The 15752-nt window shown below is 39.3% G+C and overlaps 1 protein-coding gene across 2 annotated transcripts in view; it reads left to right on the forward strand.

Moving 5' to 3' along the window:
- Positions 1–15752, forward strand: part of CCDC60 (coiled-coil domain containing 60) — a 105030-nt gene that overhangs the window by 54186 nt on the left and 35092 nt on the right. The window lies entirely within an intron of this gene.

A 15752-nucleotide genomic window follows, 5' to 3' on the forward strand; every position in this document is an offset into this window, starting at 1 on the left:
GTACTATTAAGGCTCTCTGACGATTGCTGTAATTAGGATTATCCAAATGATTGGATATGCCAGGTCACTTTTAAGGGAATTCAGTCTGTTCTGAAACATCATGTTTCCAAAAGCCTCATGTCAAAATGCAATAAGAAACTTGCTTATCTTTATGAAGGAAGGAGCAGACAAACCAGCTGATGATCTGTTCTCTTTATTTTCAGATTCTCAACTACTTTCTTTTAATGTGAACTGAACCTGAGTCCCCACAAAGTAGCTCTGACCAACTTGTATGATTCAGTGGACAGAGCACAATATGGCTGTCATAACATTTTTCCCAGATTTGGACCTTAGCGTCCAAAATATGGGTGTTAACATGAAAACCTCCAAGCTTAGTTACCGGCTTGGACCTGGTAAAGCTGCCACCACCCAAAAAATTAGAGTGTTTTGGGGCACTCTGGTCCCCCCAACAACCTTCCCTGGGGACCCCAAGACCCAAATTCCTTGAGTCTCACAACAAAGGGGAATAAACCATTTCCCTTCCCCCTCCAGGTGTTCCCTCCCTGGGTTCCTGGAGAGATACACAGAGCAATCTCCGTGAATCTAAACAGAGGGACTCCACCCTCCCAGTTTCCAGTCCTGGAAATACAAGTACTTCCCCCTTCAGCCAGAGGGTATGCAAAGTCAGGCTTAGTAAATCTAACACAGAGAGATTTTCCCCTGACTTCTTCCTCCCACCAATTCCCTGGTGAGCTGCAGACTCAATTCCCTGGAATTCCCACTAAAGAAAAACTCCAACAGGTCTTAAAAAGAAAGCTTTATATAAAAAGAAAGAAAAATTACATAAAAATGGTCTCTCTGTATTAAGGTGACAAAAACAGGGTCATTTGATTAAAAGAAAAAAATGAATAAACAGCCTTATCCAAAAAGAATACAATTTAACACATTCCAGCAACTACACCCATGTGAATACAAAAGGAAACAATGTAAACCTATGGTCTTCCTATCTTTATACTTACAACTTGGAAACAGAAGATTAGAAAGCCAGGAGACAGAAAGATCACTCTCAGAGCCGAGAGGGTCAGACACAAGACAAAGAACTCACACCCAAAACTTCCCTCCACCCAGATTTGAAAAAGTCTTGTTTCCTGTTTGGTCCTCTGGTCAGGTGTTTCAGGTTACTCCTTTCCAGGTGAAAGAGACATTAACCCTTAGCTATCTGTTTATGACAATGGCAGTTGTCAAAGTCATTGTCCTTGAGTGTTCAGATACATTTAGTATTTTGAGCAAAGAATTATGTTTTCATTTCTGCAGTAGGAAATCTTCTACACTATTTTTACTAAGACTAAACAAACTTGAGCTCAAAGACTTTGAAATGACATTCATCTCTGTGTGAGAGAGATCCCTTCTTATTGCTTTGTTCCGATGACATCTGTAAATGTGATCCAAAAATAATGTACAGTAATCCACAGTTGGGTGAGAATGTATTGTTTGAGAACCAAAGATGTTGCGGTCTTTATAACTAATAATAAATAATAGAAAGATACAAGAACACATACCCAAAAAAAGTATTCCAAGACTGAACCTGTAAACCCATAAAGACATGTGGCTATAAATCACCCATGCTGCCCAATTGAACCAGAAAGATGTGCAAGTTCACTAGAAACACTGTTACATATTTACACAAAATACTTGGAAATGAGTGACTTTATTTAAGTGAGCACCACTGAAAATATTTTCTTCAGACAACAGAGAGGGTGGGAGGGCAGCAAGATTCCCAGTGATAGAAGCTGGGAACAAAATCTGATTGTAAAATGGAGTGGATTTGCACTGAACTGTCAGCTTTCCTGAAAGTAGAGCCATTTTAGGAGGGTACGAACGGTTAGTCTTCTCTGGTTGGGTTTAGCCCCATGAATCTTACTGAGTTACTACAGTTGTTGGGAATACTTTGCATCAGAGCAGAACCTTATTTGGGTGGTAAAGACCTGTGGACCCATGTCTGTGGTTGGTGGAGATTGTCAGTTCCTCCTTTAACGTGGACAGATGGCTGGCTTCTCTAAAGGAAGCTCCTGTATGCCGAAAAAAATATCCCTTTAAATTGTCAATCTGGTCAACAAATCCAGTGTCTAATCAGCCATTTTTTGGTTAAGATTACTGAGAAGATTTGTAAGACAACTCTGAGTATCTAAAGCGTTCGTATCTCTTTGGCAGTCTGGGTAGAGACATTGTACTGATGACTTTGTTAGATAATGGAGCATACCAATTGGTGCTGCTGGGTGCTTTCCAATATTCAATGAAATAGGGGCATAACCAGTGTTAGTGCAATTCAGTTAAAATGCACTACCAGGCCGAATGATAGTGGTGTAGGTCTGTCTCCAGCTGATAAGGCTTTTAAGAGTTTTTTGTGATAAACTGGGTTGTTTCCCTTTCCATAAATGCTATGTGATTAACTCATTCAACTTTTCAGATACAGCTGAGATCTTCATCATTAGCAGAACCATAAGTAATCCCAGGACACAAGTCTGAGGAAGAGCTCTGTGTAGCTCAGATGCTTGTCTCTCTCACCAACAGAAGTTGGTCCAATAAAAAATATTACCTCACCCATCTTGTCTCTCTAATAACCTGAAACCGACATGGCTCCAACAACAGTGCATAAATTCATTTCGATAGTTTCAGGTCTGGCCACTAAGGATAGAGGAAAGAAGCTGCCAGTTTTGAATGTCATGGAATATTTTATCATAAGCAAAGATTGTATGGATGACATTGGAAAAGATTTATGCGTACGTTAATGATGAAGTATGTAATACATTTGTAGGTTTGATATGAGAGATGATGGAAATGTGAGGTATCGGATCTCTGAAAAATCCATTCTCCAAAGTAATCTATTAATGTAAATTTTGAAGGGACTGAAGAAGAGGGATTTGGAGGAAATTTTGGAAGGATTGATTGTGACAAAACTGTAGCACCTGCATACAAACTAATATGGTGCTCACCTTAGTTTATTTGTATCCTTCAGTGGCAGACAATTTCTTACGTATCGCTAAGCATTCAAAAGATTAATAAAAGGGGAAAGGAAAGAGTGGACAACCCTGTCCTATTCCTCTTTCCAGCTGAAAGACAGAAAAGAATTCCATTCATCAGTACAGATGCAAGAGACAATATTGTAAAAGTCTTCAACGCAATTAAGGAAAATTGAACCAAAATCAAATTTTCCTAGTACTGTCATAAGAAATGGCCATTCTACTCTATCAAATTCCTTATCTGGATTTAGGGAAAAGACTTGTGAAGCGATAGTTGATAACTGGGTTTGGCAATTTAGGTGAAGTATTTTTCTTATGCTATCAGTATCAGTCAGCCTTTCACAAAATACAATTGATATCTGAACAATTGAGAGAATTGTACTGTTTAGGCAGGTTACTAGACTTTTGGTGATTTACATTATATTCTGTATTCAAAAGCATAATACTTAGGATGGAAATGTCAACAATTATCACAGTCTTTGTTACTTTAATTTTGAAGATAAAGATCGTCCTCCTCTCACAAAACATTAGCCATTTTGGAAAGTTTCATCAGTGACTTTAAATAGAATAGGGACTATCAGTTCACATCTTTTATGAAAGTCTGTTGGATAGCCAGCTGATCCTGGTGCTTTGCCAGGGGTTAGATTTTTGTATAGCCTTTTCAATCTCATGTCTCCAAATAGGGTTCTCCATTAACATTTTTTGATATGCTGGACATTGTTAAAGAAAAAACCTTCACCAAAGAGGATTTAAACCAATTATTTCAGCAATGACTTGAATGAGGGTGAAAATTACACTTCCATTTAACTTACATCCCTCAGATGCCTGTTTCTAAATCTTTATACCACCCCTCACACTGTAGGTGGCTCAAGCACCACCTACTTCTTTGTTTATAAGGAGAGCTGGTCAGAAATGTCCATCAAAACAAAATTTAAAAGCAAAAACTAGAAAAAAAATCTTGAAAACGTTCATGAATTTTCCCCTATTTTCTGGCCAGTTGTAGTTAGAAGTGATCATCTGTTGATCCCTTTTAGAGTTAATTCTCAGTGGGTCCATCAGTTGGAGAGAGGTTTCCCTAAATATGAAAAAGGACACTACTCAGACATAGTGAAAAATCTGTGCCTGTGTATACCATTGAAGCACTGAATGCATGTAAGTATGTATATATGTAATCACAGATTGTGCATGTCTTCCAGGATATCCAGGTGTATGAGTAGGTTAGCATGGACTTGTGGCATGTGGTGTCAGATCTAAGTAAGAGAGAGAGGACCACATTGGTGTTAGTAAAACAAAAATAAGGGAGAATTGAGGATGATGTGTAGAGGATTCAAAGCAGATGAACCAGTGTAAAGCTGACAAGATGTCATCCCATATCAACAACACCTAGAAATTGACAGCTTTAAGATAAAAGCTCAAAAGGAAAGAATCTGTACCACTTTATGGACTATTCAAACTCTCTATTTGGAACATGCAGTTTTACTGTGTTTCCTACTTTTGAAGAAAATGATCCCCTGTGAAATCTTTCACCTTGCTGTGTTAGTTGAATAAAACTAAGTGTCAAACTGTTGGCAGTGTAATCTTTAACAGTATTCCACTGTCTGTTTTTTTATGCTTTCAATTAGAAGCTGGATATTTCTCCTTTAAAATCTTTGAAGACTTCTGAAGGGAGAACTGTAGAAGTCAATCTGCACTTAAAAAGCTCTGCCACTACTGATGCATATTTCATGTCTGAACTGAAAGCTATGCTAAGAGCAGCACTTCCTATTTCTTTTAGTCCTTTTGGACAAGGAGCAGTCAAGTCATTGGGTATTTTTTTTAATAGAAAACTGATTATTTTGGTGATTGAAATGGTGACATGGGCAACTACTGGAAGATCTACTGGAATTTGTTTGCTTGGGTTTTTAGAGGGGTTTTTTGTTATGATCTTCCTTGAGTTTATACTCTGTGAGTCTATCCCAAACCAACTGTAATGTGTATAGACAGCAAGGACTTCAATATTCAGGGATATTGATACGTTGGCATTCATTAGTGTAGATGTTTACTACAAAATTTAGTAGCATTGCCGGGGGGGGAGGGGAGAGAGTCTCTTTTCTTTCCTTTCCTCACTTCTTAACTTCACTCTATCAGGCAATGCTAACCGTAAAGGTGGAATGTTTATCTGTCTGTTTTCAGAGTAGCAGCCGTGTTAGTCTGTATCCGCAAAAAGAACAGGAGTACTTGTGGTACCTTAGAGACTAACAAATTTATTTCAGCATGAGCTTTCGTGAGCTACAGCTCACTTCTTTTGTCTGTATTAGCTTTTGCTGTAGTTAATACTTCATAATGTCAGTTGCTTGGAAACCAGTGTACTGTGGCCTCTTGCTGCTTGGCAGAAATCACTCTAATTGGCATGCTTCTAGCACTGTCATTGCTGGCAGTTTGCAGAATTTTTTTTTCCAGAAGAAAAAATTTCCTTTTACTTGAATGATGGCTCACATTAATTAGACAGCAGTCATGGGCAAAGACATCTATTTAAGTATATGGATGTATGAATCATTATCTCTACCTTCAGTCACTAGAAAAACTGCTATTTTGAGTTCCCATCAATGTTTCTGCCTTTCCAGGTTGTTCACTTCTCAATTTATTCCCCCACCCCCATGGTAGAATGCGTGTGTATGTGTATGCAATGTTATACGTTTGTTGCTTATTAGATTTTACTGTCTATCTAAACACGTCACAGTGTAATCCTATGCAACATGACTCTAAGTGACATATGTTTCCTCAGAGATTTGAGCAGCTTTTAGCACTTACAATGGGTATCCTGTTTTTAGGTAGTAGAATGCTACTGTTCCATGCATAGCTGCCTTTATGTAGAGAGGTAAGGAGGTATGAGGCTCATCTTCTAGTTTCACTTGAAGATCTTGGACCAGTAGCATAGGCAGGTGCAACTCCAACAGCCTTAATGGAATTTCCCCTGCTTAAACAAGCAGCAAATTTGCCCCTTTATGTATAACATAAAATCACATTGTACCCTTCTGGAGGGCCTAGAAAACGTGAGGTTTATGTTGCAGAATTTTTTACTAATAGTCCCTCAAAGAGGATGCGAGAGGAGTTTGAGGTGTGACCTTGAAATCTCTGATTCACTTGTCATCCCATGGATTTAGGAATCCCTATGCCTTGCACTCTTCTCTCAACATGGCTCTGGAGGGATCCCCTAACCTGGTAGCACAGCTCTTTAAGACTAGAATTTGCAGCCCCAGCATGCCTGTAACCTGCTTCCCTACCACAAAAACATTAACGTCTGCAAGGAAAACTAGCAAAAATACCATTGCATCCCGCTGTTGAAGAGCGGCCTCCATATGCTTCCAGGAATGGTGGGGAAACAAGTCATGGTGATTGGAGGGCTTTCCTTTGCATTGTGGTTTTAATTGTTCCATGCCTCATAGCGTGGGAGGAAAAGAGCCCCAACTAAAGATAAATCATTTTTATTGTGTGAATTTGTGTCTATGTTTACCTAGTCAAATAGCTGAGAGTCTCAACATTGCAATGCCTTTTTGTGAAAGAGCAAGAGAGATTTTGCTTTATGCAGCAGTAGAAAAGGGCATTTCCTGTATTTTAATGTAACTGAAGTTTAATGAAAAACATTCTGAAACATCTCTAAGTGCATAATAATAAAACAGCAATTGCACCAACTGATATCTGTTATGATAGCCTTGTTGTATGGTCACCTGAGGATCTTTATTTTTTTTCCTACTGGTTCCTTATAAACTTGCTCCAGTTACTGCCAGGAAACCTCCTAATACAAAAAGAGAAATCGTTGGGTGTATCAATTGTTTATTTTCTGACTGAGTCCGCACTTGATAATACACACTTGATCCTGATTTTAGTTTTGTTTTAACAAACACACATGGAGCACAAAATATTGTCATCACAGAGAAGGATGGGCAAGAGAACAAAAAAAAGAGAGTACAAATGGGAATCTGCATCTGAAATAATTACCTTCTTGCAGATTGCAAATCCTCCTTGCTACACAGGACATGCGGTGATTTGGCGCAGTACCACTTAATTGCTTAATAAGTTAGTGTGATAAACACAGTATACACCTGATATCCAGATAACTTGCAGGACACAGATTTTATTGGATAGTCAGAAGTGTGATACTCAAGAGGCCAAGAGTCATTCAGCAGCAGGGTGGCCTCTCCTGTGCATGGGGGCTGCTCCTCCTCCTCGCAGTCCTTGGCCAGGGGTCTCTGCTCTGTTGCCCTAGGACCACAGCCTCCCTCCCTCACCTTACACCTGCAGCGACAGTGCAGAGAGGTCGCCGCAGTTTTACTGTCACAGCCCGACTCACTCACTCCCATGACAGCGGGTCTGCAGTGGGCTTCCTGCACTGTCGCAGAAGCTATTCAGTAGCAAGGTGGTGTGGCCGGGGGCTCGTCCTCCTCTTCCCAGTCCTGGCCAGAGGTCTCTGTTCTATTATCTAAACCTCCTCATTATCCCAGTCCCTTCCTTGTCCCCCAGCATGAGATACATGCTGCGTAGGGGATGTCTCTCGTGCTGGGGGACAAGGAAGGGATTTGGATAATGTGAATGTTTTTCAGATAAATGAAGATACTGTAATATGTAATGACAGGGTATTTACAGGTTTCTGTGGCTTATTAGCTACATTTAATAAATGTTAATTTAATTATTATGTACCCTACACTGTACTTTAGAAGAAAAAAACAACTTGTTTGGCCTTTAATTGCATGGTACTTGCTGTGTAATTAACTAGTCAGTACATGCTAATTACCATGTTTCTGATTCTCCACTGCCTTGCACCTTTGTGAAGTCATTCACAGCTGTGCATTATGGGTTTAAAATGCTACCAAATCGGAATTTTCCATTCACTTAGATCAGTGATAGCATTTTAGATGGACTTTGCTCTCAGGAAGCCTAATTCTTATTTGCTGTAAAGCCACTGTACACAGTTCGGGCAGTGGAAAGGGGCTCTAAAATACCCCCTGAAAGGCACCTTTCTGGTGCCGGAGGGTATAAAGCAACCGCTGTTAAATGAAAATTAGGTCCAGCTTTGACAGATGTAAATAATTATGCAAGATGCAAGGCAGTTAAGAATATAATTAAATAGTCCGCAGTTACTATAGTATCAGTAATAGGGATAGGACAGATCCTCATCTGGTATAAATCAATGTACCTTCATTGACCTCAATAGGGCCATGCGGATTACAGTAAATGAGGATCTGGCCTATATAGAATGTGTGCTCTGTAAATAAGAATAGTACACTGTACTTGTGTAACAGCTTTTATCCCAGGGGCTCCAACTACTGTACACACATTCACTACTTAATCCTCACAACAGGCTGTCAGATAGGTAAGGGACATACAGAGCCCTAGTCTACACTACAGAGTTAGGTCAACGTAAGGCAGCTAACTCTGTAAGTACCTACGCTAAAATGTAGCTCACACCGATGTAACTCCCCCAGTCCACTGACATAATAGCTCCACCCCCGTGAGAGGCATAGTGCTTAGGTTGATATAGTTAGGCTGATGCAGTGTCAGTGTAGACACTGCGTTGCTTACATCGACTGTTGCTGCCTTTCAGAAGCCATCCCATAATTCCCCATGTTGACAGTTAAATCAGTGCAAGCACACCTGCTGAGGATGTGCACTGCTGACACAAGGAGCATAATGTGAACAGACACAAGCAATTTAATTACTGTACGTTGACATAACTGAGGTTGACTTAATTTTGTAGTGTAGACTTGCCCAGAGATCATTTCAACTATATAGAAATGAAGCAACTTCTCAAGTGAAATGTGCCATCTGTATAATATCCATAGCAACACTATATAACAATTTGGGACAAGGAATGAAAAAAAAACCACTGTATCCAATTGAAACTGCGGTGAGGAAACCAAAATTTAATTACCTGCACTGAAATTTGATGAGGACACGGGGGCTAACACTTCTACAAAAATTGCTGCGAGATCTTTCATGACTGCAGATTATCAGAACCTCAGTTTCATTAGCACCTTCAGTAGCACAGCACTTCTAAATCCACACAAGGGCACTAACTGCATACTAAGTCAAAATGAAGCGGGCCAGCCACCTGCTGAATCATCATTGCCTACACTTAGGTATTCCTTTGAATTCTCCACCCCAAATACTGATCTCTCTTGCCCCTCCTTAGTTTGAGAGATCTGATAGGATCACAGCCCAATATTGTATAGTGTCAGGTGATTTAAGTGTTCATTTAACATGTTTCTGTCAATTTTTGTCTTTAATCTGCCATATTCAGAATGTTGTACTATATATTATTTAGTTTTCATTTACTGTAGTTCCAAAGCTATCATACTCTGACTTTTCTGTTTTAAAAAAAAAAATGTAGTATTGTTCCATGAATTGTTCTGTTACAAAGAATCCTGGTCAAAAGGAAGCTAAGAGGCAACATAGGTTATGGCACTTGCTTTTCACCTCAGAAGACCTGGGTTTGTATTCAGTTTGTCATTAGTGCAATGAGTTTGGCAGTCCCTAGGAAACATTTACATCACAATACCTCCTACACAATTTGGGAATTGGCAGAATGCCCAGGTAAGGCCCTTCAATGGATTAGTAGAGAGCTGCTGCAAATAAGACTTGAGGTGCTTTAGTGAAATATATGAAACTGCATTTAGAAAGCCTGTGCTGTGAACAGCTTTCAAATCAATGCCACCTATGTTGTATTTGTTTATAAAATTGTATATAAGCTGCTGCAAGGGGCTACATTCTTTCTTTATAGTGCCTAGGGACGGGGATAAACTCTACCATTAGCTCTAATCACATAGGAGCCTATATACCACTAAATCAAGAAAGTCTGTGTAAACGACCCATCCTGGGGCACGAAGGGTAACAGCTCCCATGACCAAATAAATAACTTATATGTACCTGGCTAGATTTGTTGCTAGGCGAAATAACACGTGCACAAACAAATATGTGCCTTTCTCTTGTCTCATAATCTGTAGTCATCAGGACTCTGAGGTAACATTAGACCTAGGGCAACAGAGCCTCAGCTGGTGTAAATAGGCCTAGTTCAGTGGCAGTCAGGAGAGTACACCCATTTACACCAGCTGAGTGAGGATCTCCCCACTTATGCACAGTTGGTATCCCTTGTTCCTTGTGTAGATTACTTATAATGGTTCCTGTTTACATACTGTAGATGTGAGGATGGTAGTGAATTAGGTAAAATTTTATATACAAGGTCAAATACATCCCTGGTGAAATGCCACTCAAGTTACTTAAATTGGCCCAGTGTATTTAAATAAAATGTGAATATGTTGGTAAGTATGGTGGTTTGGTTTGACGTTAAAGTTTTTAACATCATTGTGTTAGCTTCTTAATGTCATCCGAACACCGGATTTATGGTCAAGAGAAACAAATTAATGGATTCCTTCAGTTTTGTCTGAGCCATTCCTGTGCAAAGAAAAGCATCAGGAATCTTTAATCCTGGAGGCAAAAGCTTGACTCAGCAATACTTTTATGGTGCTGCATTACAATTAACTGATGACCCAGAGACCATGAAGGATTTAAAGAGTAATTTAATAAGCGTGGAGTAGTACTACGCACTGAAAATATGCTCATAATCAATTTGCTGTATACACCATATGCTACTAGGTCTTTGTTCTGTGCATGTGGTTGACCTTTATCTATAATAATTTATGCCTATTAAGAAAAGTGAAGAATGCTATTGCAAATTATTAGCACTCAAGAAACTCTTTTTTTAATTTTCATGCTGACAAAGGTATTAACTTACCAAAAATAATGCACGTCCGTTTGTCTGAAAGACAGCTGAAAATCTGTGTTGTGACTACAGTTGACTAAAGCTCAATTACTGTAATAAATGTATTCCAAATTTCCTCTCAGTTGCATTTGCATTTTAATACATGATTCTCACCTACTTATCAATTTGGCAGCCAGGCTAAATTTATTAAGTTACTATATAAACAAGGCATTCTGATGCTAGCATTTAAATGCAGAAATATTTGCTGTGCCAATGCTAAAATATATTGTAAATCTGCATTATGTAAATATATTTCAATTACCTGTACATTCCAAGTTAGGATGTATTTAATTTTTTCTCCATGCCAAAAGTCCATAGATTTCTAAGGTCTTTCCTGACCTTCTCTGGAATTGTGAATTTGTTGTTTAAATCTGGCACCCATTTGCTTTGATTCATTTTACCATCTTACTCTTTAGTGTTTATGGCATCATAATCAACAGCCACAACAATGCTTCTACAAGTGGAAGAAGCAGTATGAAGGAAGGAAAAACATCTTTTTACACACAAATATCTTGATAATCCGCAGTAATGACAGGAAAAACCTATAGAAAAATCACATGAGAATGAAGCAAGAGTTTGCTATGTTGTTCAAAATTAAATGTGTCGAGAGATCTTTTATGTGAAAACCTTGAAGAACAATTAGCCAGCCTGACTTTATCCCAGAATGCTTGTGAACTTATGAAGCACACAACATCTCTCAGTAAGGCCATGGCTTTCTGAAAGCAACGTTTTTACTTTGTTCCTGAGCCAGTACAGAAAGGTCTAGCAGAGAGGTTAAGTTGTGTCAAAATGAGAGAGGTGGAGTGATGAGCGTTTGCAAAAAAAAATGGCAAATTGTTACCCTCCACAAGTAATTTGTCATAAAAGCAGGCAGGCAGGGAGAGAGGCAGGGAGCAAGCTATTCACCTTGAGAACTAGTGAACTAAACACTTGCTCTTTGCTACCTATATAACCTTTCGGTACTTTAAGGCATCTCTACTAAGAAAACGGTTTGATTCCTTCTCAGTAAAATGAACTAGGCCCAGCTTCATCATAGATCTGTGTTAAAAGATTAAGTACAGCCTGACAACGCTTAATCCAAACTCAGAAACACATTCATTCAGATGGATACTTTCTGCCAGGGTATGAACCATCATGTCTGACTTGGATCAGCTGCCACTTTCTAATTACACATTGTAATCAAAGGCTGCAGAGTAACCTATTATGCTATGCCATATCTGTTTCACTGCTGTGGTGCACTTTCTCTTTTCTGTTCCTGCTATCATCCTATAGGGAGTGCATTATGGCTGCTTCTTTTTTCTCCTTACTGTAATGCCCTTGCCTGTTGCCTCCAAGTCACTGACAGACTTCATTGACAGCTTTCCTGTTGCTGATAATAAAGCGCAGTGGCAGCAAGTGGAATTTAGCAGCTAACAGGTGGCTTCAGGGCAATACCTGTCAGCTTATGACAATCAAGCTAAGGTAGAAAGTGGCATGGTGGCCAGCAAGCTACTATAAACTAAAGTTAACCAAGAGGTTATTTAACCTGAGGAGAGAACAAAGCCAGGATGAGCTCAATATATTTAACTAATGTTGTACAGACTGTGAGACACAAGGAATGACCTTGTGGGACTGAAGAATCTTTCCATTCTATTTTCTTAGTGAGATTTCTTCTCCTTTATGGTGCAGAAGAAAATATTTTGCTGATATTTGGTACATTTTGATTACCCTGTATCATTAAAGTGGAATATGCAACTTTCTGTTGACACTTATGTCCTTGACCTATAGCTTTGTCGATCATCAGCATCAAACTGTAGCATCTCACCTGCATCCAAAGTATGCTGACCAATACATCCACTTTTGCAGGGAAGCTCCTGTTTTAGAACAGGCCCCTATTTTGAGAGGAGTTAGTTCTTCCACTGTTTCTTAACCAGATCGCCACTGTACTCACCTAAAGCATCTGATTGCCCACTCGCTTTATGCCAGTGTAATTCTATTAACTTCAAAGAAAGTCACACTCAGTGGAAAATCAGGCTCAGAAAGTTCAGTGTGAGCTGGGACATCAAAGATGACAACTTCCAAACCACCTGCCCTCTCTAGTGCCAGTCACCTGTGTACTTGGGGGAAAATGGATTATGCTGTTGGCGGGAGCTGAAGAAACATATAAGTAGACTTTGCAACTCGTTGCCACAGGGTATCATTGAGGTCAAAACTTAGCATGATTCAGATATTGGACATGTGTAGGAGTGGCTCTAGGCATTTTGCCGCCCCAAGCACGACAGGCAGGCTGCCTTCAGCGGCTTGCTTGCAGAGGGTCTGATGAAGCCACGGGACCAGCAGACCCTCCGCAGGCAAGCCACCGAAGGCAGCCTGCCTGCTGCCCTCACAGCGACTGGCAGAGTGTCCCCAGTGGCTTGCCACCCCAAGCACGCACTTGGTGTGCTGGTGCCTGGAGCTGCCCCTGTACATTTCTGTGGATAAGGGGGTTGGACTAGATGAGCTCCTGAGGTCCCTTCCAACCCTGATATTCTATGATAACAAGAATACACAAAATAATAGCAAATAATAAAAAAAATTGGAAAGGATATAAAACCTCATGCTTCAGAGCTTAAATCAATCTCTATTAGGGGAGGAGACTTCCCCAATGTGCAGGTTATCCCATAACTGTGTACTACTGGGTTCCTTGCACTGAAGCACATGGGACTGACCACTGTCGGAGCCCATGTACAGGACTAGATTGACCCTGTATCTGATCCAGTAAGACAATTCCTATGTTCCTATCAAATGAATGAGAGAGAATTCTTCAGCTCTCTGTTGTTTATATTACTAGAGCCTCTGGGTGCTGACATTTGAAGAGGTATCTGATTCACGGCCTTTACCCTCTCCTACAGTGTGGGTATATTCTACATTGTATCCTGGCTAGCTCTGGGCTCAACAACAACAACAGGATATTTACTATTTTCAGGTTGTGGTTTATAAGCTTGCATTTCTCATCTGAAAGTATAAAATTAGATACAGAGTCTCTAAAGCTAAGCTGTGAGTTTTGAGTAGCTGTTTCTAGGGAAGATGTTGCAATAGGTCTGTCAAGCTAATTATTATTATTATTATTAATCTTTCTTTCTACAGTTTCTGCAGGCTCTCTGAAACTTCCTTTACTTTCTACGAGGGCTGTCAATTAAACAGAGTTAACTCATGTGATTAACTCAAAAATTAATCGCGATTAAAAAAATTAATTTCAATTAATCGCATTTTTAATCGCACTGTTAAACAATAGAGTACGAATTGAAATTTATTACATATTTGTGGATGTTTTTCCACATTTTCAAATATATTGATTTCATTTACAACACAGAATACAAAGTGTACACTGTTCACTTTATTTTTATTACAAATATTTGCACTGTAAAAATGATAAACGAAACACTTTCAATTCACCTCATACAAGTACTTAGTGCAATCTCTTTATCGTGAAAGTGCAGCTTACAGATGTCGATTTTTTTCGTTACATAACTACATTCAAAAACAAAACAATGCAAAACTTTAGAGCCTACAAGTCCGCTAAGTCCTACTTCTTGTTCAGCCAATTGCTAAAACAAACAAGTTTATTTACATTTACAGAAGATAATGCTGCCCACTACTTGTTTAAAATGTCACCAGAAAGTGTGAACAGGCATTCTCATGGGACTTTTGTAGCCGGTGTTGCAAGGTATTTACATGCCAGATATGCTAAGCATTCGTATGCCCTTCATGCTTCAGCCACCATTCCAGAGGACATGCTTCCATGCTGATGATGCTCGTTAAAAAAATGTGTTAGTTAAATTTGTGACTGAACTCCTTGGGGGAGAATTGTATGTCTCTGGCTCTATTTTATCTGCATTCTGCCATATATTTCATGTTATAGCAATCTCAGATGATAACCCAGGACATGTTGTTCATTTTAAGAACACTTTTGCCGCAGGTGTGACAAAACGCAAAGAAGGTACCAATGTGAGATTTCTAAAGATAGCTACAGCACTCAACCCAAGTTTTAAGAATCTGAAGTGCCATCCAAAATCTGAGTGGGATGAGGTGTGGCACTTGTTTTCAGAAGTCTTAAGAGCAACAGTCCAATGCAAAAACACAGAACCCGAGCCACTAAAAAAGAAAATCAACCTTCTGCTGCTGGCATCTGACTCACATGAAGAAAATGAACATGTCGGTCTGCACTGCTTTGAATTGTTATCAAGCAGAACCCATCATCACCATGGACGCATGTCCTCTGAAATGGTGGTTGATGCATGAAGAGACATATGAATCTTTAGCGCAATTGGCACATAACTATCTTGCGATGCCAACTACAATAGTGCCATGCAAACACCTGTTCTCACTTTCAGGTGACATTGTGAACAAGAAGTGGGCTTCATTATCTCCTTCAAAAGTAAACAAACTTGTTTGTCTGAGCAATTGGCTGAAAAAGAAATAGGACTGAGTGGACTTGTAGGCTCTGAAGTTTTACATTGTTTTATTTTTGAATGCGGGGGTGGGGTTTATACACAATTCTACATTTGTAAGTTCAGTGTTCATGATAAAGAGATTGCACTACAGTACTTGTATTAGGTGAATTGAAAAATGCTATTTCTTTTGTTTTTTACAGTGTAAATATTTGTAATCAAATATAAATATAAAATGAGCACTGTAAACTTTGTATGCTGTGTTATAATTGAAATCAATTTATTTGAAAATGTAGAAAACATCCAAAAATATTTAAATAAATTGTATTCTATTATGGTTTAACAGTACGATTAATTGTGATTAATTTTTTTTTATTGCTTGACAGCTCTACTTCCTAGATTTCACATCTTCTTGTACTGCTGACATACAGTAAAACCAGCTTGATTTTCCTCTTTGGTCTCCTTCCCCACCTGATGCACACCCATTTGGAGATGCTTTCATTAGTGAACTGCTGAGAAAATGTTGCCTGGTTCCCTCAGATTACCACT

The sequence above is a fragment of the Gopherus flavomarginatus genome, chromosome 15 (genome assembly GCF_025201925.1).
Source record: "Gopherus flavomarginatus isolate rGopFla2 chromosome 15, rGopFla2.mat.asm, whole genome shotgun sequence".
Taxonomy (NCBI): domain Eukaryota; kingdom Metazoa; phylum Chordata; order Testudines; family Testudinidae; genus Gopherus; species Gopherus flavomarginatus.